At 36.4% G+C, this 22,905-nt stretch overlaps 1 pseudogene; it reads right to left on the minus strand.

Annotated features, from left to right (window-relative positions):
- Positions 1-10,731: 10,731 nt before the first annotated feature.
- Positions 10,732-11,966, minus strand: LOC117022080 (keratin, type II cytoskeletal 8-like; annotated as a pseudogene).
- Between the last annotated feature and the right edge of the window lie 10,939 nt (positions 11,967-22,905).

Here is a 22,905-nt window from a genome sequence, read left to right on the forward strand (position 1 = left end):
GGGGGGGGGGGGGGTGGTGGTGGTGGCAAATCCTCCATAACAGGGGCTATTCATATGATTTTCACTTTGAGCCATTATCACATGCACTATCAAGGTACTCCTCACTTTTAACACCATATGTTTTTCTTTTAAGTGTGTATTGTAATGTGTGCATCAGCCAATAAAGCACATAAACAAAACTCCATTTCCTATAAGCAAAGACAAGCTGAAAATATCACTGGCAGATAGTCAACATTTAGACATGAAAAATTATTTTATCACTTCATAAAAATGCTTTTCATAGAATACTCCATCTCAGCCCAATTCAATAACATATTCTAAACTCCACTTCTTCAAGTACTATAGTTTGTTCTCAAAGAATATTATACATTTAATTTGTTACACTACATGTGCATCTCTTGCCAAATATTTCCCCACAAGTGTCAGTGACTTCAAAAGTAAAATCTTATCTTAACCAGTCTGAGAAAACCCACAACTACCAAAAAAAAAAGCTATACATAAACGACGAGCCATCTTAGGAAGTTTTCTGAAACAACTATTGCATTAACGTAAGTATAAAACATTCTACAGTGGTATTCTAACAAATGCTCTGAGAATATAACTTCTTTATATATACTCAATGAGCCTAGTTAAAACAAAACAAAATAAAATCCTTATAAACATGCAAACCAGAGGCTGCTTAACTTGCAAATGACAAAAACATCTGGGTATGCCGCAATTATTTATTTCAGTAAACAGAGCTCTCAGAAAAACTCTGAAAAGTGTTAAGATTTTATTTGAGCCAAACTCACTTTCACTTAGTCCTTTTTGGATTAGATGGTAACTCTACCCACTACCCTTTCAGGCATGTAATTGTTTCCATTCCAATCCCCACCTCCAGGCAAGGAAGAACCTTATCTAAAGTACTTAGTATTATTAGCTGACTTGGCTTTAAATTAAATTCATTTACCCTTTTTACTGTGTGACATTTATGTTATATTGTTACGTGTGTGTGTTTGTATACACACACGCACATACACATATAACGGGAGTGCCAAAAAACTGTATATACATTATTTGTATTCATCTTTTGTTATCGGTATATATTGAGTATTACAATTTTAATACAGTTTTTTCCTTTCATAAAATGTGTATACATTTTTGGGGGCACCCTCTGTATATATGAATAGAGAGAAGAAATAAAATGGAGTCCCTATAGCCAAGCTGTTAAATTACTAAAATCAAGCAGGTTGAGGTATGAGGAAATGATTCCATTCTTGTTTAACTGGGAACCCAAACTTTTGAACTATCCAGTCCTGGGTCAATGCCTTGATATATATCAGACCTCCACATAACCATCTAATTACCCACTGAAGGACTCATGTATCCAGACCACTTGACATCCTCTTGGCATCCATCATCCAGAATACCTGACATCTGACTGATAACTGTCGTGAACCAATGCTAGGGCTGAGAATGAGGAACTAATTCTTCTCAAGGCTGAACGTTTTACTATAAGAACTATTTTTCTTTCTTCTTCAAACACTTCTGAGTTTTTGACTAGTTGTGTTTCCAGTTTGCAAACCCGAAGACCTTTGATTAAATCTTTATCATTTATTTCAAGCAAAGCCTCCAGATATACATACATGCACATGTATATGTAACACAGGCATACTAACATCATACATATATATACACATATATATGTATATATATATATATATATCCTGTTATTATAATGCTACTATAATTAAAAATATTCAGATTGTTTATGCTTACAATATTGTAATATTTAAGAACTATATACATATATATGTAATGTGTATATACATATATATACATATATATATGTGTATATATATATAAAACACTTATGCTTGTGATATTTTGGGAAAAAAAATACATATGTAAACATTTGGTCATTCAGATGACCAAAATATATTTCTCATTTATATTTGGTCTTCATTCACAGTTCCAACTCCCTTGGAACTTCTTGAGGGATAAGACCAACCATATCTGAGTTATGTTAATGAGGTGGCTTTTGGAAAGCATCTAAGGATGGGGACTGGTTGCTAGAGGAACCAACCATTAACAGAGACATAGAACTTGCAGTCCTACCTCCTGATATCCAAGGAGGGGAGGGGGGCAAGAGGTTGGATCAATCATTAGTGACCAATTATTTAATCAATCATACCTACATAAAGAAGCCTCCATAAAAACCCAAAAAGGAACGGGTTCAGAGGGCTTCCAGGTTGAAGAACCAGAACCTTCCACATGCCACCATGCTCCACGAAGACAGAAGCTCCCTTCTTTGGGACCTTGCCCTATATATCTCCTCATCTGGTTATTGACTCAAATCCTTTAATATCTTGCACAATAAATTGTTAATCTACTGAGTGAACAGATTTCCTGAGTTCTGTGAGCTGTTCTAGCAAATTAATTGAACCAAAGAAGAGGGTCATGGGAACCTCTGATTTGTAGCCAGCTGGTCAGAAGCACAGGTAACAACCTGGGCTTGTGATTGACATCTGATGGTGGCAAGTCTCTTAGGACTGAGCCCTTAACCTGTGGAACCTACTCGTAGAACTCTCTCTGGATAAAGTCTGAATTGAGTTGAATTGTAGGACATCCTGGTCATGTCCAAAATTGCTTATTGGTGTGGGGAAGCCTACACACACAAACACATACACACACACACACACACACACACACACACACACACACAATCACATACAAACACACCAGAATCGTGTCCAGGAGCCCAAGAGAATACATAGATATCATATTAACACAGTACCAATGTAACATCACATATAGAACACAATAACAGTATATACTCATATATACACACACATAACATCTAGCAATTTTAAGTAGTGTCGCATTATAACATCTTAGGATAACTCTCAGGGGTTTTTTTCCCTAATTTTTTTTAGCTATTCACACTTCAAAAGAGGAAAAAAGCAAGCAAACAAAAAGAGTAAGATAGAAAGAGAAAAGAGGTAAGAAAAGGAGAAGAACTATAAGGAAAAGGGGGAGAAATCACATAGAAATTAGAATTATAACTTATTTTGTGGAGAGTTGTACATTTATAAAATCAAATCCTCCCTGCCCTGCATATGATGTGTCTTTCCATGTAAGTGTTTTCTATGACCCTCGGTAAATTTTCATAAATTTTCTTATTACTGCTCATTAGTTCTAAGTTTATCCATAGATAGTTTAAATTTTGTTGCCATTGTGAAAGAAATCTTTGATTTTCATTGTATTTTCAAATGGTTACAGCTCAGTTGTAAAGCTATTTGAATCTTCATCTGCTTGAGTCTTTTGTTTACATTTCAACTGATTCAGCATTCTAGGAGGTGTAGCAAATAAGATAATGAGAGTCATTTATTGCCCTCTTCCCACTGCAAAACCAATAAATATGTGTGTAGATTTTCTTCCTTGGCCTTTGGTTGCTATGCATGGCTTTATAAATTTCTTAACCTTAAACCATTCTTACATAGTTCCTACTTGATCATGATATGTTATTACATTAAAATCATGTTGTACTGAATTTGCTAATATCTTTAGAATGTTTACACTGTCATAACTGAGATAGAACTGCAGTTTTTTGCATTTTGGAAGATTTTGCTATTAGGCTTATAGTAGCTAGATTAGAAAATTTTCCTTCTTTTCCTTGGGACTTTATATTAATTTTTCCTTGACAGTTTGAAAAATTCACCTGTAAACCTATTAAAAAAGGAGCCTTAAAAAGTAACACAATTTTTAAATACTTCTCTGTTTCTTGGTCTTTTGAGGTTTTCTGATTATTTTAGAATCCATCTTATTAATTTATATTTCTATAAAATATTATATATCTTTAAGATTGTTAACACAATTAATATAGTTGTATAATAGTCTATTTTAAAAATTTTATAGATATATTAATTTTGTAATTTTTTTGTTTAGATTTATCATCACATTATATATAATTTTACAGTTTTTAATAAACCTGTTCCTAGCTATTATGATTGTCTATAGATTTTCAGTTTGTATTTACTTATTTTACATTTTGTATTAATTCGTTTTTTTTCCTGCTTTCCTTAGAGTTGACTCCTCATTTACAAATGTTTTGAAGTTTTTAACAATTTATTTTCACTCGTGTTTAATAATGGAAACATGTAGGCTATCATTTTCTAGAATGGCTTTGGTCCTTTAGTACAAGTTTTGATACACTGAATTTTCATTGTTCTTATTTTATGTGTAGTCTCTAATCTATCTAGACTATCTGGAAATTTTCTTTTTTGTTCAAGAGTTGCTTGGTGGAGGATATCCACTTCCTCTTGTCACTGCCTAAGATGTAACTCCTATGTAAGTTCCTTTAATAAATTCTTAATGTAATGCTAGGGGAAAAAAAAGACTTGCTTAGAAGTAACTGAATTTATTTTCTTGAGATTTATGCTATTAATTTCCCTTTTTACTTATTTTGCCTTGTGTTCAGTGAGGCTGTTTTAGTTTCAGAGTCAGGCTTTCTTCAGCTCATTAAAATTGTCTTTATCTTTTCATTAGTACTTCACTTCTTTGGCTCTCTTTCTCTTCCTAAAATCTCTATCATATGCATATTGAATTTCTTGCTTCTGCCCATCAACCTAAATAAAGAGGTAAACTGAGGCAAACTCAAATTATCAGAAATATAAGTTTCTGATAATTTGAGTTTATTTAGGAATAGCAGAAGAATTGCAATTCTGGAAACACACGAGGTAGCAAACTACATTGAAAACTTGGGGTGAGCTGTATTTATGGTTGAGGAGTGCAAAGAAGGGGAAGTCCTGCAGAGTCCAAGCAGAAAGTTCATTGTCTTGAAGACAGGGAGAGATTGTTGGCACATGTTCATTGGTCAGGAGATAAATCTTGGTCGTCTGTAAATCAGGCGTTTACGGGACATTAGTCTCTCAGTTCTTAAGCTCCTTTCTTCTGAGAATGATGTATGTGTAAGATTCTCCATTTCATATCCTCCAGATCCATTTTCTAGATTAAAATCCTTTCACATGTCTATACCTTTTTTTCCATTATTTTTATTTCTATTTCTCTTTATTTAGGCTCTGGTAGAATTTATTAAACATGTCAAAAATTTAAAATTCAATTTGCTATAACATGCAAACTTTTCTTCACTGCCTTTTTCATTGCTTTTAATTTGGAAACCATTTTTTTAAATAATTTTTAAATTATAGTTAAGTTGCTCTTATGGGTCTCTTTTTATCACTGACCATATTGGTTACATAAATGTAGAGTTTCTTAGAATCTTACTAATACACAAAAAGGTTTCAAAATTTACTCCTGTTTCTTATAGTAAGTTCTAGTGCTTCAGAGCATTTTCATTTGTTTGTTCTAAAATAACAGATGTGCCTGATGATTTTCCTGTCTCCTCAGGCACACCTGAGGCAAAGGAAATTATCTTGTTCACAATTAGAAGCTGATAGGGAACTGTCAAAGACTATGTGGATCCCTCTGTTCAAACCTTTCTAGCATAAAAACACATAAATATGAAAATTTGAGATTTACTGTAATCATACTTTGCTAGTTCAGAGGTACAGTGGCCTGGGGAGAAATAGGAAGTATCTAAAGCCAAAGACAGCAAGTAGTAGCCAAGAATTAGCTGGCAGAGAACCACCATTCTTTGCCTGGCACAGTTTCACTTGTTAGGAGCCAAAGAAGAGCCCCACTTCTACCTAGTGGGCCAAGTAGGCAGGGAGTAAATGCCACTTTGGGCATCTCTGCTTGCCACGACCTCCTGGAACCAATTGTATTTCCCAGAAGCAGTAATAAAATCCATATTGTTCCGCTGACTTTGGATGGGGAAAAGGGAGAGGACTGGTGGCTTACGTGGATTTTGCCAGGCCTTTTGTACTTGCTTTCAGTACTTTACCTATAGAGGATCATGTTTCTAATCAACCATTTCTTCATTTCAATTCTGTTTATTCAAGCAACCCAAAATTCCTCAAAATTTCTCATGAAGGAAAATCACTGCTTCGTGGGTTATCAGAATTAGTAAAAGTTCTTCCTTACTTTTATATTCCATTGATCATTTCCATTCAAATCATCAAATCATATAATTTTTAGTCATATGTGCTTAATTCATAATCTTTGTTAATGGAGGGCTTTTTCTTTCTTTCTGTTTTTTTTTTTTTTTTTTTTTTTTTTTTGGTTTTGGTTTTGGTTTTGGCTGTAAGATGTCTTCTATTGACATTCTAGGATACAATCCTATGCTTTCTATTTTATTTCTACCTCTGGTCATGAAGCTTCTGAAAACAGTGCTTAACGACGGGGTCAGTTTGTCCTTTGACATCTGGGAAAATGTCAGACTTACTTTGGTCCATGAATGGAAGAAAAGTCTATGCTGCTCTCTTCACATTTTCCCGGCTTCCGGCATTTTCCAAAACAGCTGTAAAGAGAGTTTTGTTCCAGCACTTCAGAGATCCCGTTAGCCTTTTTGTTCAGAGAGGACATATTTTTCTCCACAAATTAACAAGAATCCCTTCCACTAGAAAGTACAGGAAAAAAAAAAATATTTTAAATCTAAAGAGTAGATTACATTGGAGGTTCACTTTTTATAACAAAGGCAACAATTTCATTTGTAAATTAAATAATATTATGGTAAAACATATACTTTCTTGACAGCAAAATCAATAAAAAATAGGAAGGAATGAGTTGAATATTTTCAGATAAAATATAATGAAATTTCAAGGAAAAAATATAAAAATCCTTTTGAGATAAATTATCAGAAATTTATTTTTTCAGGTCCTTATTTATATAATCTTCTATTTCCTTCCAAAGAAAATTTTCCCTCTTAAACTTCTAATATCCGACGCCTTACAAATATCTTAAGTACCACCAAATTCTATCTGAATACTGCTATGCAATTTAAAAAGGGAGGCACTCAGATGAATGGAACCAATAATACAATCATTTCTCATTTTAACCCTCAGGTATTGGTCATGCATGGACAGTGATCTACTCAAAAATTTTTCATAAATCAACTCACTACACTCTGCTATGAGACTTCTGGGGAAAAAATTCTATCCTTGCGCTCCTGTAGTCTGATTTCCGTTTGTTTTTGTTTGTCTGTTTTACATTACAGTAACTCTTTGGCAAGGCAACAGAAGTCATCAGCTATGGGGAATTCCCCTCACTTGTACATTTCAAAAGACATTATTTTAAATCAATATTTTACACATAATAATATTCTAAGAAAATGCATTTGCCATGAATCCTTTTTGACATTCACTGTGTACTGGAAGACATGCCTAGCGATAACACGGGAACACAGGCAGGGATGACATAATCTACCATTCCTTTACGGATAAACTTCTAAATCAAGAAGAAAGACTGGCTGTATAAAACCCAGATTGCCAGCATATTGGGATGATGTATCTCTATTAGCCATCCATTGATTGACTGATTATGAGCAAACCTGATTCACTAAATCAATATTCCCTTCCTCCTTCCCTAAAGTTGCACAGTCAGTTTAGGGAACTATTCAGTAAAGAATGCTTCTGACTTCATAGAACAGGAACCCTACAAAGAGTACCACTATCTGTCTTCAGATAACTAGATGTTTGGCAATAGTCTCTCCAGGCTAGTGAATTTATTCAATAATATTATCACGGCCCTGGCTGTCCATCTTTCTATCCTGCTCTCCTTAATGTGTGGGTCTTATCCTCATGACTATGGTTCATGGTCACAAAATTATTGCTGCATGCTAGGTATAGAACCAATGTTACAAGGAAGAAGGTAAAAAAAAGAAGAAGGTGAAAAAAAAGTTAAACTGTGAAGGGCAGTTGGTACCCATAATCAAGAAGACAAAATTGTCCCTAACTCCAGCAAATTCTCTGTAATCCTCATAGCTGTGTCACATGGCCACCTCTAGCTTCAAGGATGTCTGGGGTATTGAATTACTTTAGATGGCTCCACTGCCTCCCTTAACAAAACCAGGGATATTTTAGTAAGAAAAATAAAAAATGTATATTGAATAGACAAAGAGCTTCATCTGCTAAACAGACTTCCCTGACAGATGTTTTTTCTGTGGTCTAAGTGTAATTTTAGAGACCTAGTTCTGAACAGCTGATTGATACTGGTGCGCATGAGTTGTATGTATTCACTTTTTCCATATCTGAGTAACATGAATATTAAGTTTATTTTAAATAATCACTTACATAGGTTTTGTTTCACATACATTTAAATACATCAAATATAGTCTTCACATGGACAATTTAAAAGAATTTATACAATGTACTTACTGATATTCCCTATAAATCCCTATTGAATTTTGACTTCAGAACCATAATTGCCTCCAACCCTTTACTATTTCAGAATACCCCACTTGGTATCTACTCTATTGAGAATACTGAAGGCATTCCTTCCTCTGTAACTTCATCGCTCCTCCTCAAAAGCCCTACTTGATACTGCCTTTTGTCTACGAGAAAAAAAATAAAGGTCAGCTCTTTGTTTCAAGATTAGTTATTCAAATGTACTGTTTTTTTTAAAAGAAAAATGTTTTATTTTAGAAAAGTTTGTGATTTACAGAAAAGTTGCAAAGATAGTACAGATAATTCTCATACACTCAACACTCAGATCCCCTGTTTTAACATCTTACATTTGTCACAGTAAATGAGCCGATATTGATACACTATTAACAAAAGTCCATACTTTATTCAGATTTTCTTTGTTTTTACCTAATGCCCCTTTTCTGTTGTAGTATCTCATTCAGGATACTACATCATGTCTGCCCAGATTCCTCTTGGCTGTGATAGTTTTTCACACTTTCCTTGTTTTTGATAAATTTGATAGTTTTGAATACTGATCACTTTGTAAAATACCCTTCAAATGAGATTTGTCTAATATTTTTTCTAATGATTACACAACGTTTATAAGTTTTTAGGAAAAAGACCACAGAGGTAAAGTGTTGTTTCATCACATCATATCAAGGGTCCATGCTATCAACATGAGTTTATTGTTGATGTCAACCTTGATCACCTGACTGAGGTAGTGTTTTCAGGCTTCTCCTCTGGAAAGTCATCATTTTTACCCCGCTTTCCATGATGTTTTCTCTTGGACAGAAGTTATTAGATATAGTCCACACTTAAGCAGTAAGGGGTTATTTCTTTCTTGATGTAAAAATATCTACATAAATTATTTGGAATTCTACATGGGAGATTTGTCTATCCCCCCCATTAATTTATAAATTCAAATTATTTATTTATTTATATCAGGATGGACTCATGGGTATTTATTTTCTATTTTGGATTATAATCCAATACTATATTGCGGCATTGCTCAAATTTTTCCAATTTTGGACATCAGAAGCTCCTTCGGTTGGTTCCTGAGTTCCTTTGACATATTCCCACCATTGGTATCTGTATTTTCCTTTGTTTTTTTGGTACTTCCTTACTTTCTGTCATTACAAGATGCTCCAGGATCATTCTGTATATTTTCTACCCTAGCCCTGGAGTTAACCATTTCTCCAAGGAGCCTTGCTTTCTTTTATAGGAGCGTGGTATTAGACACCAAGACCTGGGTGCTAGGTACAAATTTAGTTTTAGGTACGTAGCAGTTGTGATGTAGTGGAAAGTACACCTGAATTGAATTCAAACTTGGAATGAGGGAAAAAAAAAGATTCAAAGCCTGGGTCTATCATTTTCTAACTGTGTCATCCTGGCTATATTACTTAGCTTCTCTGCCCCCTTAGTTTCCTGCTAATTAGTATAGTATATTAGTACTAGCTAATACTTGTAGAACAGGATTTCTCAACCTTGGCCACGTTGACATATATGCCAGATAATTCTTTGTTGTTAGGAGCTGTCCTGTGCATTTGTAGAACATTTAGCAGCATCCCTGGACTCTGTCCACTTGATACCAGCCAGTAGCATATGCCAGTAATGATCATCAAAAATGACTCCAGACATTGCCAAATGTCCCCTTGGGAATAAAATTACCCCCAGTTAAGAACTACTGTAGGATATTTCCTTTGTAGCAGGCATTAAGTACTTCAAATGCATCATTTCTTTAACGCTTAACACATACATAAATCCATTAAGATTGATATTAATACACACATGCAGAAAAAGGGTAAAGGAAAAGGTAAGAAACTAAGTTTCTATAGCTAATTAGATGTGGTGCTGAGGTTTGAGACCAGAGAGTCTGACTTCAAAACTTATGCTCTTAATAATAAGCCAACTCCTCTGTAAAAGATATAATAATTCTGCCTTCACCAAGCTATAATGAGAATTAAATGAGATGTCGTCCATAAGAGAAGTCATCTCATGTGGTGCTTAGTATAGAGCAACAATAGTTATGTGATCTTGACAAGTCATGAAGCATTTCTTGTTTTACCTTTCTCATCTGTACAAAGGGGCAGTGGAAGCACGAGTATATGTCCTTCAAGCTACGTACCTTCTAGTGCTATTACCTTGGATTAAGTCACTAGGAGTTCACAGGTAGAAATGGAATCAGATTTCCAAGCATTATGAAATGAGTGAATGACAAGGAGGGGAAAATAAATATGAATATGGCGTTAAAAGTATTTGTATGATTACATGAAAGAGAAATGTAATCCAGGAAAGATTCTCTTTCTTCTGTTGGAAGAGATCTGAGTATGTTTGTAGGCAGAAGGTAAGAAACTTATAGAAGGAAGAACTAAAGACAAATACTAGAAGGATTATAGTAAGTAGAGCAAGCGTGCTGTGGAGGCAGGAGGAGATTCAGGTATAGACTCCATTAGCATTTACTGAATGCTTTGCATTCCAGACAAGACCAGCTCTCCTTGCCCTCCAGCAGTTTATGGTAGGTGGCAATGTCCACATCTAGGGCCAGCTTGATGTTCATGAGCTCCTGGTACTCACGCAGCCACAGGGCCATGTCCACTTGGTGGTACTCAGAACAGCCCCTCCAGCTCCGTCACCTTGGCCTGAGAATCCTTGAGAGACAGCTCCTCACGCTGCTCAGCATCAGCGATGACGGCCTCCAGGGAAAGCCTCTGCCCTTTGAGGAGGGCATTGATCTCAGCCTGGAATTGGCTGATGTTCCAGTTCATCTCAGAAATCTCTGTCTTCGTGCAAAGCAGGTCACCCCCGTGCTTCCCAGCCAACATCTGTGGTTCCTGCTACTTGATCTGGTACATGGTCTCAGCCTCCGCCCAGCTGTGGTTGGCAGTCTCCTGGTACTGGGCCTTCACCTCGGCAATGGTGCCATCCAGGTCCAGGGACAGCACTACAGATGTGTGGGAGATCTGGGGCTGCAGCTCACGAATCTCCTCTTCATACATCTGCCTGTAGAAGTTATTCTCATCTGTCAGCCCTTCTTGGTGGGACTCCACCTCTACCTGCTTCGTGTAAGCTCCATCCACATCCTTCTTGATGAGGATAAATTCATTCTCCATCTCCGTGCGCTTGTAGATCTCATACGAATCCTTGTACATATTCTTCAAGTCCTCCACCAGCCCCTGAATGTTGCCAAACTGCCTTTAGCCTCAGTTTCTCCTGCCGTGGGAGGTTGTTGAAGTTGCTCTCAAACATGTTTTCCATGTTGCTGTGAATTGTCTTCTGCTGCTGCAGGAAGTTCCACTTGGTCTCCAGAATCTTGTTCTGCTGCTTCAGGCTCCACATCTGGTTGATGAAGGAGGCAAACCTGTTGTTGAGGGTCTTGATCTGTTCCTTTTCCTGGGTGCACACAGCCTGGATATTGGGGTTCACCTCCAGCTTCAGGGGACTCAGCTGGCTCTATTTCACCTGAACTGTTGTAATGCTTCCCACACCCCCAGCCCGGGTCAGATTCATTTTGATGCCCAGGCCAGCCTGGTAGCCGCCGCCCACCTGGGAAAAGGCCAAGGAGATGATGCTGACGCTGATAGCACTCGAGTAGGAGCGTCTGCTGAAGGCCTGGGGGCCAGATGTGGACACCTTGTAGGTCATCTGGGTCCCCCTTGAGGACACGGTGGAGGCCGAACCAGACATAGCAAAGCCTTGTATTTTTATTTATAAGGAGCTCCTGCAAACAAACAAAACTGTAGTAGAAAAATTGTCAAAGGACCTGATTAAAAGAAGAAATATAAATGATTAATAAGCATGTGAAATTAAAAGTGACATTTTAATGAATCCAAAACACAAAATGCAAACAATTATTTTTATCTTATACATTACTATGGATGGGTAAAAATATAATGCAAACTTGCACGTATGAGGTAAAAATATTATGCAAAACCTAAAGTGCAAATTTATACTTTTCTGTTAAACAGTTTGGTATGGTATCATTTAGCTATTGCTGCATAGCAAACATCTTTAACATTTCAGTGACGTACAAAAATAAGCATTTATTTCTCACTTACAGGTTTCTGGGACAGCAGGAATGACTCTACTTCATTCTGAAATTTCTATTGGGGTGGTCTCCTCTATATGTATCTCATCCTTCTCCTGAAACCAGTGGGCTAACTAGAGCAAGTTTTTCTCATGGTGATGGCAGAGGTACACAAGGACAAGTGGAAATGCCCTGGATTCCTTTGGACCCACGCTTGGACCTGGCACATACCATAAGCCAAAGGGAATCATAAGGTGAAACTCTGAGTTAAAGAGCAGGGAAGCATGCTTTATCCAAAATGAAACCACCTCAGGGCATGGATTCAATGGAAGAGGAAGAATTGGGCCAAGCATTTCATGTCCCACAGGTACTCTTCTGGAAAACATTAATAGAAGTCCAGAAGTCTCCATCTGTCCACCCAAATGCCAAATCTTGCCCGTGTCGGTTGTTAACTTTTTTTGGGGGGGTTGTTGCATTGTGAATGCCCTTATACAAAGCATTCATTCTCTAGTGTCAATCACAAGCTCTACGACTCCATATTGTCTTATATATACCTGCTTGTTAGGGACTTGACTTGTTCCTGCAACCATTTGAGCTTGACTTCTTTGGTTTATTATTATTATACTACTCCACCACTGTTTCTAATTGTGACAAACTGTAAATTCATCAAAGGTCCAAATACAAGAAATAGAAAAATGTAGGTCCAGATATAACATACAATATTGCGTAGCCAAATTTTTTTTAAAAAATTATATTTAATAACATTTGGAAATCTTTCAATGGAGTACTGGAAAAAAATCAGGATTTATAGTTATATAATTGTTTTAAATTTTATAACTAAAATAATGTATAGATACATTATATACATTTATTTAAAAGAGACTGGTAAGAAATATATCAAATATTCTCTGAATGTTAAGATTACTGAAAATTACTGTTCTCTTCTTTGTATCATTCCATACCGTTATAATTCCATACAATGAAAATCATTACTTTTATAATCCAAAAAATAAATATAAAAAACAAACTGCTCTCTTGACAACAAATCTAGATAGGACATTTAAACATTAAGCATATACTACTAGGATTTAAAAATAATTTCACATAGTACCATCCCTTTCCATTTGCAACTTGGAAACTGAATATAATGGTTCCATACTTAATTAATATGCAATACTCACTCCTCCCTCTGCATGATATAGTCCCTCATTTATCAATGTGTTTTCTTGTTAGAATAAATTATACATGATTTTGAGAGCAGGGATGGCTTTACTACGTTTCTCACATCACCTAGTGCAATGCCTTACACATAATAATAACACTCTAAATGCATTGTCTCATTGAATTGTTACCACAGTTTGACAAGTTACATAATGTCATTCCCACTTGGGCCTCATTTTATAGATTTTATAGATGAGGAAGATTAGACTTTGAGAGACTAATTAACTTGCTCAAGATTGCACACAGAATAGATAGCAAAGTCAGGATTTGAGCCCAAGCAGTTTGGTTCTTGAGCTGCTATGAACAAAGAAAAGTATATAAATGTGCTGGTTCTGGGTCAGCATCCATCAAATTCAATTCTTCTCATGATCTGCTGTCCTCTACAGCCCAAAAGGTCTGATTCCTGCAGCTTATGTTTCTCAAACTCCCTTCTCAACTGGCCTTCTTGGGTTTGGCCAGTCCAAGTCACTAGTGGGATATTGGAAGATGGGAGGAAGGGAGAGAGCAGGTAATTTAGTCCCTCTTTCTGCCTGGGGCAGCATTTCCACTCAGGTCTCTAGCTCCCACTAGGCAGATCCACCATGGGTCCAGCTTCTGTTGTGTGGCCCTGTCTCCCCTAGACCTTCTTCTTTTCCCCTCCCGTCAGGAGTTCCAATAACAAGTTCTTAATCTCTACCTCACTGACCTCCGTTTCACTTCTCCAGCCCTCCCTAATCTGTTTAACCAATTCCATGGATTATATTCCCTATTTCAAATATTGACATCTTCCACAAATACCTCCTCAGTTAAAATTTTTCAAAAAGAATGCCTGCTGGTTTTATCCAAACTACATAGAGCCTATGAATTTCTCAACACAATGTTTTTCATGGCTATTTATAAAGAAAATGTTTATATTTATATTCCAAAACTACAGACCACTTTAAACCAAAAAAAAGTCCTTTGGTATGAGAAAGCCTTGTGTTACATTCTGAATACAAATGGCAGCACATCAAAATCACTTGCAAGACATTTTCAAAAGGACAATCAAGGACAATCATTTTAAAAAGAACCAACCAAGGACAATCACTGTGTCACCCTTGGAACCTTGACCTTATAGGTTTGTTTGTTTGGAACTGATCATGGCCAACCTATGAAGACAGGCAATTTCTTTGTGTATTGCTATAGTTCCAGCTTTTAAACAATGTCTGGCATATAGTAGGTTCTCATTAAATATTTTATTAAATTAATATTAAGTGATGTAGTTATCTATAAATTTGAGAGGACTATCACCACAATACTTCTGACTGAAATGCAAATAAATCAATTAACCACTTTTTGATACCGTTTTAAAATCAACAGTTAAAACTTTATAGAATATTCTCTGATGAAGAGGGAAAACCATAGAGACTTGTGGAAGAATTCATTTCTGGCCAACAATGGTCAGAACATGTACTAATTTACAAAGTTGTCCAGAAAACCCAAGGATCTTCAGAGGTCCAGACAAAAGGAATCTTTCTAAAACCTTTAAAAAAAAAGCAGAGGATAGAGCTGAGTCACTGAGAGCCAGAATTTCTCCCCTACCCACTCTAGCACAAGGGTCAGGAGAGATTTTTGAGAAACAATCAAGTTTTGGTAAAGGTAATGTGCGGCTTTGGATAATCACTTAATCTCCATTTCATCATGTGTAAAATGTAGGTAACAATATCTACCCCAATCTATATCACAGGAATTGGAAAAGATTATTTTATAAAAAATAGTCTACATGAAAGATAGCTTTTTATGAACTGTGGAGTTCCATACTATTATCAGAGTGGAAGAAGCTATAAAATAAAAATATTTTAAAAAGAAGAAAACATATTGTAAACACCTAGTTTATAAACACCTCAATGACTTTTAACCATAGTATGGCCTACTATAATGAAATATATTCAAGTATTTTCAAGCCAAAAGCCCTCTCTAAAAACCTATACACACTGATAAAAAAAAACTAAAAATTTCTACCAGTCCATATTCTTTTAAATAGTGATTCACATGTCAAAAACAACCATTTTAAAAATACTCACTCTATTTTATGCTTTGTATTTCATACTAGGAATTAATATACACTGGATGATTACTGACAATCAATGGAGAAGCAGGAACTAAGGAATCCCTGAGTTGTAATCTTTGTAATGTTTAAACAACCAGATGAAAAACAGATCATGCAGAAAAAAACTGAAAGCCAAAATCTGAGGCACAGATTGCAAATGATTTACCCCCAAAAAACGTAAGCAAATCAGCTGCAAAACCTTTGTTGCCTTTTTTCTACCCACCAGGCATCATTCTTTCCCTGTGCCAGAGGGCTGCATCAGGAAAATGCTCCTGAATTGGTTTCATCTGTGTTTATCATACATGATATTTTTAAAACAGTTTTCTAAGTGACGTTTTTGTTTCCTCACTACTGATTTGATATAGTTTATTTCTCAATCCTAGCTATGAGCTTAGTCCAGGAGAGCAGGAGTGTCTTCCAGTCCAACAGTCTGAGGTTCAGGTAGTGACACTGTGGAGTTCTAGCTGTGAGGTCTATGGGAGGTACTTTTGTACTGAGCAAGTGTAGACCCTGGATATTCCAAGAAAAGGTCGGCATTGTCCTTTCGGAGTTCTCTTTTCTCACGGTAGCCTGGCAACCAAACTGCGTCTCTTTGATGGAGGGCGTTCCTACTAGAAAACAGCTTTATGAAAAGTGTCAGGGTCATCTTTAGAAACCCAAAGAAAACAAAACAACCCCCCCGCCCCGCCAAAAAAAAAAAAGCTACCACCAAGAAGGCAAAGAAAAAAAAGAAACCTGCACAACTCAATTATTCAGCCTCACACAACTGAGCCTGTCAGGTCTTGGTAACAACAGTCACTTGAATTTAATTAAGTTTGTCCATGTAGCCTGTGAACCGCTCTGCCAGACCTGCTGGAATGGGATGAAAAGCCTGAAGGCAGACCCCGTGAGGCCTTTGTTGATAAGGAAGAGCACAGCATTCTGAAGTTAGGTAAATTCCCATCCCCTTGCAAATAAAATATCCTGGGGAATAACTATTACATTTTGAAGGGAGCATTAGAAGTCGGGTGGCTTGAGGGTAAAGACAGAGGAGAACTTTTCCCACTAGCAACATGTGGCCTTCTGGTGGCCTGGTGCTGAAGTGTAAAATGTCTGGTTTTTGGAACTTTGAAGTCAAACAATTAGATTCAAATGCCAGTTCTGCCACTTATAAGCTCTGTTACTTTGGGGAAACTGACTAAACTCTCTGAGTCTCAGTTTCTTCATTTGTAAAGTAAGAAAGTCAAAACTACCTGGAAGATTAGTCAAGAGTAAAGGAGGTAATACTGGTAAGATACCTGACAGTAGTGGCTCTCAATGACGCTTCTCATTTCTCTGCTTACATCCTCTAAAGTCTATTCCCATTCATTACAACATAATTTCCAAACTTGGTAACATGATAGAGAAACTTCAAAATATAACGCTAGTAACAGACAGGCCTGTTGTTCCTCAGTGCCTCACAGAACTACCTGCCTTCTCCCATGCTCCTTTTCTCCTGACTGTACCTGTGTACAAACTTTCCCTCTTGACTGAAATATCCTTTCTAGTCTTCTTCTAGATCCTATTCTGGTATCCCCAGCAACTTTTGTCTTAACTCTCCTAGGCAGTTAATCCATTCCAGGCCTGGCGTTCTCATAGCACTCGTACTTTTCTCAAAGAATTTTATCCATTAAATTGACCTGCTTTGAGTTTTTACCCAAACGAATCATAATCTTCTTATGGACATGATTGGGTACCATTTATTTTATGTTTAATAGAGTGTTCAATAAATATATAATGGACGGATGGTCATTTCCAGAAAATCATTATTTGAGTCATTTTAAAATTTACATTTAAAAAGTTCTAGAAGGGAATGCTTATTATTTTTTGGCAGCTCTCTAAATTACCACAGAGTATCTATGTAGAAATCAGTAGGCTTAAAATTTGAAACATGATGAAGGGTACTGGAATAAGAATAAAAAGTTAGAAAGCAAACGACTAAGAATTTCTGAATCTATAGCAGCCTGACCAGAGTATTCTGGAAATGCTTTCCTAAGGTAAACCCAATGCAGAAACAAGATATGGTAATTATTAGAAAATTTAGCTATTCAAATATTTGCTAGCAGTTTCATTTCATTAAAATTATTATTTTAATTAACATGATTTAAACTACTTTGATTTGATTGAAAATAATTTAATGGAAATTATTTTTATTGATTTTAATTTAGCAAGTTATTTTCTTTATGAAAAGTATATTCCACTGCTGAAAGAAGACAATTGGAATCATTGATTTATAAAATTTTAGAATTCAGAAGTACTCTAGATGTTAGCTAGTCCTCCATCTTATCTTTTACATGCGAGAAAACTTAAGAGCCAGAAATGTTAAGAAACTTGCCCAAGACTTGCTACTAGTCAGAGCCAGACTCGAACTGAGTTCCTTTGTTGCCCCATTTAGATCTCTCTTTTTCCAGCATGCCATTGAAAGGAAAAACCAGCTGGTGCTACAGAAATTGTGGGAACCTTGGAAGAACGTAGATTTTGCCATTGTGGACATCTTCCATAATGAACGCACCTTACTTAGACCTAAGCCTCTGGGAAGTTTAGAATAAAGAGAATCCTATTCCTTCACAGCTGACTGGGAAAACAGATTTTCATTATTATGAGTCTTCATATTATTATTAATTTTACTATCTGGCTAGCATTTAGAATTAAATCTTGACTTCTTATCATGGCCTTTGTGACCTCTGCTTTTTTTTTTTACTAGAGTATCCTCTAGTTATACAAAATGTGGTCCATGCACCAATGCCAATTTGCAAAAATGAGAGTAAGAAATGTGTATGTGGTGAACACACAATTTGATATATAGATGGTGTACTACAGAATTGTACACCTGAAATCTACGTAACTTTACTAACAATTGTCACCCCAATAAACTTTATTTAAAAAAAGAAATGTGTATGGCATGTTGACATCACCACGACATTCACACATGTGATTGGGAGGCACAACTTATTGAACAGGGTGTATTAATTGCCTATATGCACACAATCAATGAATGTGCAAACTGTGTTTGTAATTTTTATCTGTTATGTTTGTTCTGATATCACTTATTAAAATATGATTTTGTACTTCTGGATCTAATTAAGAAATATACTTTGTATATGCTTTTCTTTGTTTTGTTTTTTATGGTAATTTTCATTGTATTTTATAAAAATATTGGGCATTAGAAAAATTGTCTTTCACTGCATGTAGTTTGAGAAACACTGTTCTAGAAATCTGCCCCCATTCATGCTCCTCCAGCCCTACGGTTTGTTTCTTATACCCATCCTTCTGTTGCCCCCATCTTTTCCAGCACGGAAGCTCTCTCTGCCTTTGCACTTATAACTCCTTCCCTGAATGCCCTGCCCACACGTCTCCTCCTGGGCAGCTCCTCCTTTCACTTCAATCTCAGTCTAAATATTAGCAACTCAGGGCGACCGGTAACTCTCCCTCATCCTCCACGCTAAGCAGCATGTCCCTATCTAATGGCCCTTCATATTTACCCAACTAATTTTTTGCCTAGCTCTTACCATTATTTAAACTTCCTTTGCTTCTTTGTTCCTTTACTTGTTTATCATCTACAGGGATTCTGTCTAGCTCATTATGATCTCCTCGATTCCTAGGAAACTACCTGCCTTGTATTGTCACTGCACCAATATTTGTGGGAAGTTGCCGAAGGAAGGCCCCTGTGTTGTTTCAGGCCCATTACAAAAATTATATCATTCTCATCCTTGACACAGGCCTATAAGGCAGTTATTATTATCCCCATTAACAGTTGAGGAATCTGACATTCAGAGAAATTAAGAAACTTGTCTAAGATTATATGGTCATGGCAGCATTCATGATTCCTAAGCTTTCCACAGTGGTAGGTAAAAAAAAAAAACAACAACAACAAAAAACTCTTTCAAACCTTGGTATCAGTAATCAGGTATCAACAGTAAAGCCAACAAGAGGTATTATTCAAATAGTCTGAGATATTTTCTGCTTCTGATTATAGACAGGAGAGAGGTGTGGGGCTCATTTTAAACTGAAAACACAAGAATGATTGCTTCTATAAATGAGTACTCTTCAAATGATCTCATTAGATTTGTCAAATTTAGTAAATAAAAATATAGAATCCGCAGGCACATTTGAGTTTCAGGTAAACAATAAGTTTTGTGGTTTTTTTCCCCAGTATATGAGACATACTTATACTAAAACAGTATTCATTGTTTATCTGAAATTCAAATTTAACTGGGTATCCTTTATTTTGTCTGGCAACCCTTATTCAGAAGTAAAATCACTAATGTTAGTCACAAAAATCAGGGGCTATTCTATGAGTGGGCGTACGTTAAAATGCAGCTAAGTTAGGGTTGCAGAAATATGCAAATTTCTTCCAAAAAAGGATTATAGAAAGTTTCTAAACACACCTCTGAACAATGCCATTCCTAACTGGGCTCACACCACCAGACAGACATGGGTGGGATTATGTGCCAGAAAAGAAACAAGTGTTTGTTTCAATGTGACAGATATAAAAGGAGCTAGGATAATTTATCATTTAAAATGAAACAACTAAAAAGTGATTTGCTAATGGTAAACAAATATGTGAGAATGATTATCGGTGGCTTTGAATTTCCACTGAGGTCAGAATAAGAAGTACTTGACTACAGCTAGAGCATGAGGCATTTAATTTGTTTTGGATGCAGTACTTAAGAACTTCCTGAGAGTAAAGTTTCTAAAAGTTTGTGTGTGGCATCCTTTGATAAAAAACACTCGATCTGGCTTCAGTCAGTTCCTTTGACAAGCCGGGACTGGTTTCAGCTGTAGGCCAAAGGCGCTACGTCAGGGGTGTAAAATGAAGACAGACTGATTTGGATCTCATAGATGTCAAGGAATAAAAATGTCACCATAATCAAGATCAGGCCACAAGAGTTTATTGTAGACGTTCCTCAACCGGGCATGAACACTGGTGTATCAGGTTGTTACTAGGGCCCATAATGAACTGTTCTGGGGAAATATTGCATATCATAACTCAGGCTAAGAGTCACAACACACATTCACGTATCACAGAGTGGAAAAATCCTGATTGTTTTTATCTGAATTTTGCCAACTTTAGAAAACCAAGGAAAAGCCTCTCCTCCCCACCCTTTCAAGAAATAGTTAACAGGTCACAGAAGAGTGGTGTTTTGTTTCGTATGATGTTTTGGAGCTTCTGTGTGTCTGAATTCTGTATGCAGGATTGAATGTAGCTCCTGCTTCAACCTCTGAAAGAGCACCTGACAGCAACACCCACCAGAAGTCAGTCTTGTTGAACCATCTGTCATGTGAGTTGACGTGCGGGGTCTCTGGACTGGCCAAAGCCCTCCAAACCACGGATGCTACAGAATGCTAACTATTAACATGTGAGTCAGTCCCAGAACCACTGAGCTGCCTTAGCCACCAAAGCGTGGCTGTCCTCTAGGAATCTAAAATAGTAATACAGATGACCCTGTGGTGCATCTAGAAACAATCATCACCTCAAGCAAAGGCTGAGCCCAGTTTAGATGGTTTCTAACTCTGAAATAAAAGGAAATTCCAGCTCACCACTAATGTCTTTCTTAAATGGGTTTACCTTATTTCCCAACAACCCCTTAAGTGCTGTTGGTTTCCTTCCTGTGTTTTCTCTTCTCAAAAGCACTTAACAGGTAGTAAGACACAAAGAAACTCTCTATAAATAAAGATTTACCATCCCTCTGAGCACCTAACTGGCCATATGTGAATGAGAAGACAATGGGAAGTTGTGTTCAACTGTTGTATAACTCCATTATGAGAAAGCACAGGTTTTTCATTCCTCTGTGAATCTTCATTTACTCTCTAGACTAGGTTATAGCATTTTAAGTGTCTGTTCTAGCAAAACTCCTTGCACTTTTTAGAAATGAATGCCAGTGTTTTCTGTTTAACTGTAAGCTCCTTGTGGGCACAGATCACATTTCTTATTTACTGATATCTCCTCAGTATTTATCCCAGTTTGTGACACATAATAAGCAATCAATATATTAAATTTAATTCAGTTTCTTCACATTATCTCCAGCTTGATAAGTTAAATAGATTCATGAATATACTTTGCTTTTTATTTTAAAAAAATCAATGCTAAAAATATATATTGGTAATCTGGGAAAGATACATAAAATAAGTGGGAAAAATTAGCCCAATACACATACTCACAAATGGGGTTCATATGGCCAATGCTAGGCCAGTCATGAAACACTACTTTTGGGCTTGGAGTGCATATGAGTAATCCTACCTCAGTCAACCCTCCAACCTTATTTCTCACTGCTGACTATTAAGAACTTTGTGTTAAAGTCAGGCTGACTACCCCAATGCTCAGCTTTCTCTCTCTCTCCCTTTCTCTCTCTCTCCCTCTCTCTCTCTCTCTCACACACACACACACACACACGCACACACACACACACCACACAGACACTCACAAACACACTCACAGACACACAGGAAGTTATTCCTATTTCTGTACTTTAATTCAAGTGCTTCCATTGTCTAGACTTCTCTCCTTTTCTTGCCAATATATACTTAGAGAACATATACTTGCAGGGCCTTCTCAAGGTTTCCCCTAAAAGTCCCAGATCTCAGTGGTCTTTATTTCCTTTATTTTCATTTTAATCCCCACAGAACAATTAGCACCTTGTATACCATTTTGCCCTCTTATTTCCCACACCGAATTAACTATGTCAATATAATCTTATATAATGTCATCTCATTGACAAGTTGTGTGTGTGTGTGTGTGTGTGTGTATGATGTGTATATACTTACTTTAGTATGTGGAAATATGAAATATTTCACAATTCTTCCATAACCCACAGTATCTATTATGAAATTGCTTCTGTCTCCTAGTAATGAGTGAATTATACAAAATTTGCCATTTGGTGCCCTCTTGACTTTTAAAAAAATAATTCCATAAAGTGGGATTTCTAAATGCTTTATCATCAGGAGATTGAAAATAATGTATTATGTAAGAGGTACTCAGGGTAATATTTCACTTATGTTGTCAAACTTAATTCTTAAAACACACTATGAAGTATATTAGCATACTTGCTTTTATGGATATGGAAATTGAGGCTTAGATACATTAAGTAACATATTCAGGGATATATATATATTTTCATATATATATATATGGAAAAGAGATATTTTGACAGTGAAAGAGAGATCCAGAGAGACACGCAGAGAGAGAGAGAGAAATAGAGTGGGGGGAGACAAACAGAAGGACAGAGACAAGTCAGAATTTGAATTGATGCCTGTTTGACCTTTTTGAATATATGACACATATTAACTTATCA

This window comes from Rhinolophus ferrumequinum, chromosome 5 (genome assembly GCF_004115265.2).
Source record: "Rhinolophus ferrumequinum isolate MPI-CBG mRhiFer1 chromosome 5, mRhiFer1_v1.p, whole genome shotgun sequence".
NCBI classification, from domain to species: Eukaryota; Metazoa; Chordata; class Mammalia; order Chiroptera; family Rhinolophidae; genus Rhinolophus; species Rhinolophus ferrumequinum.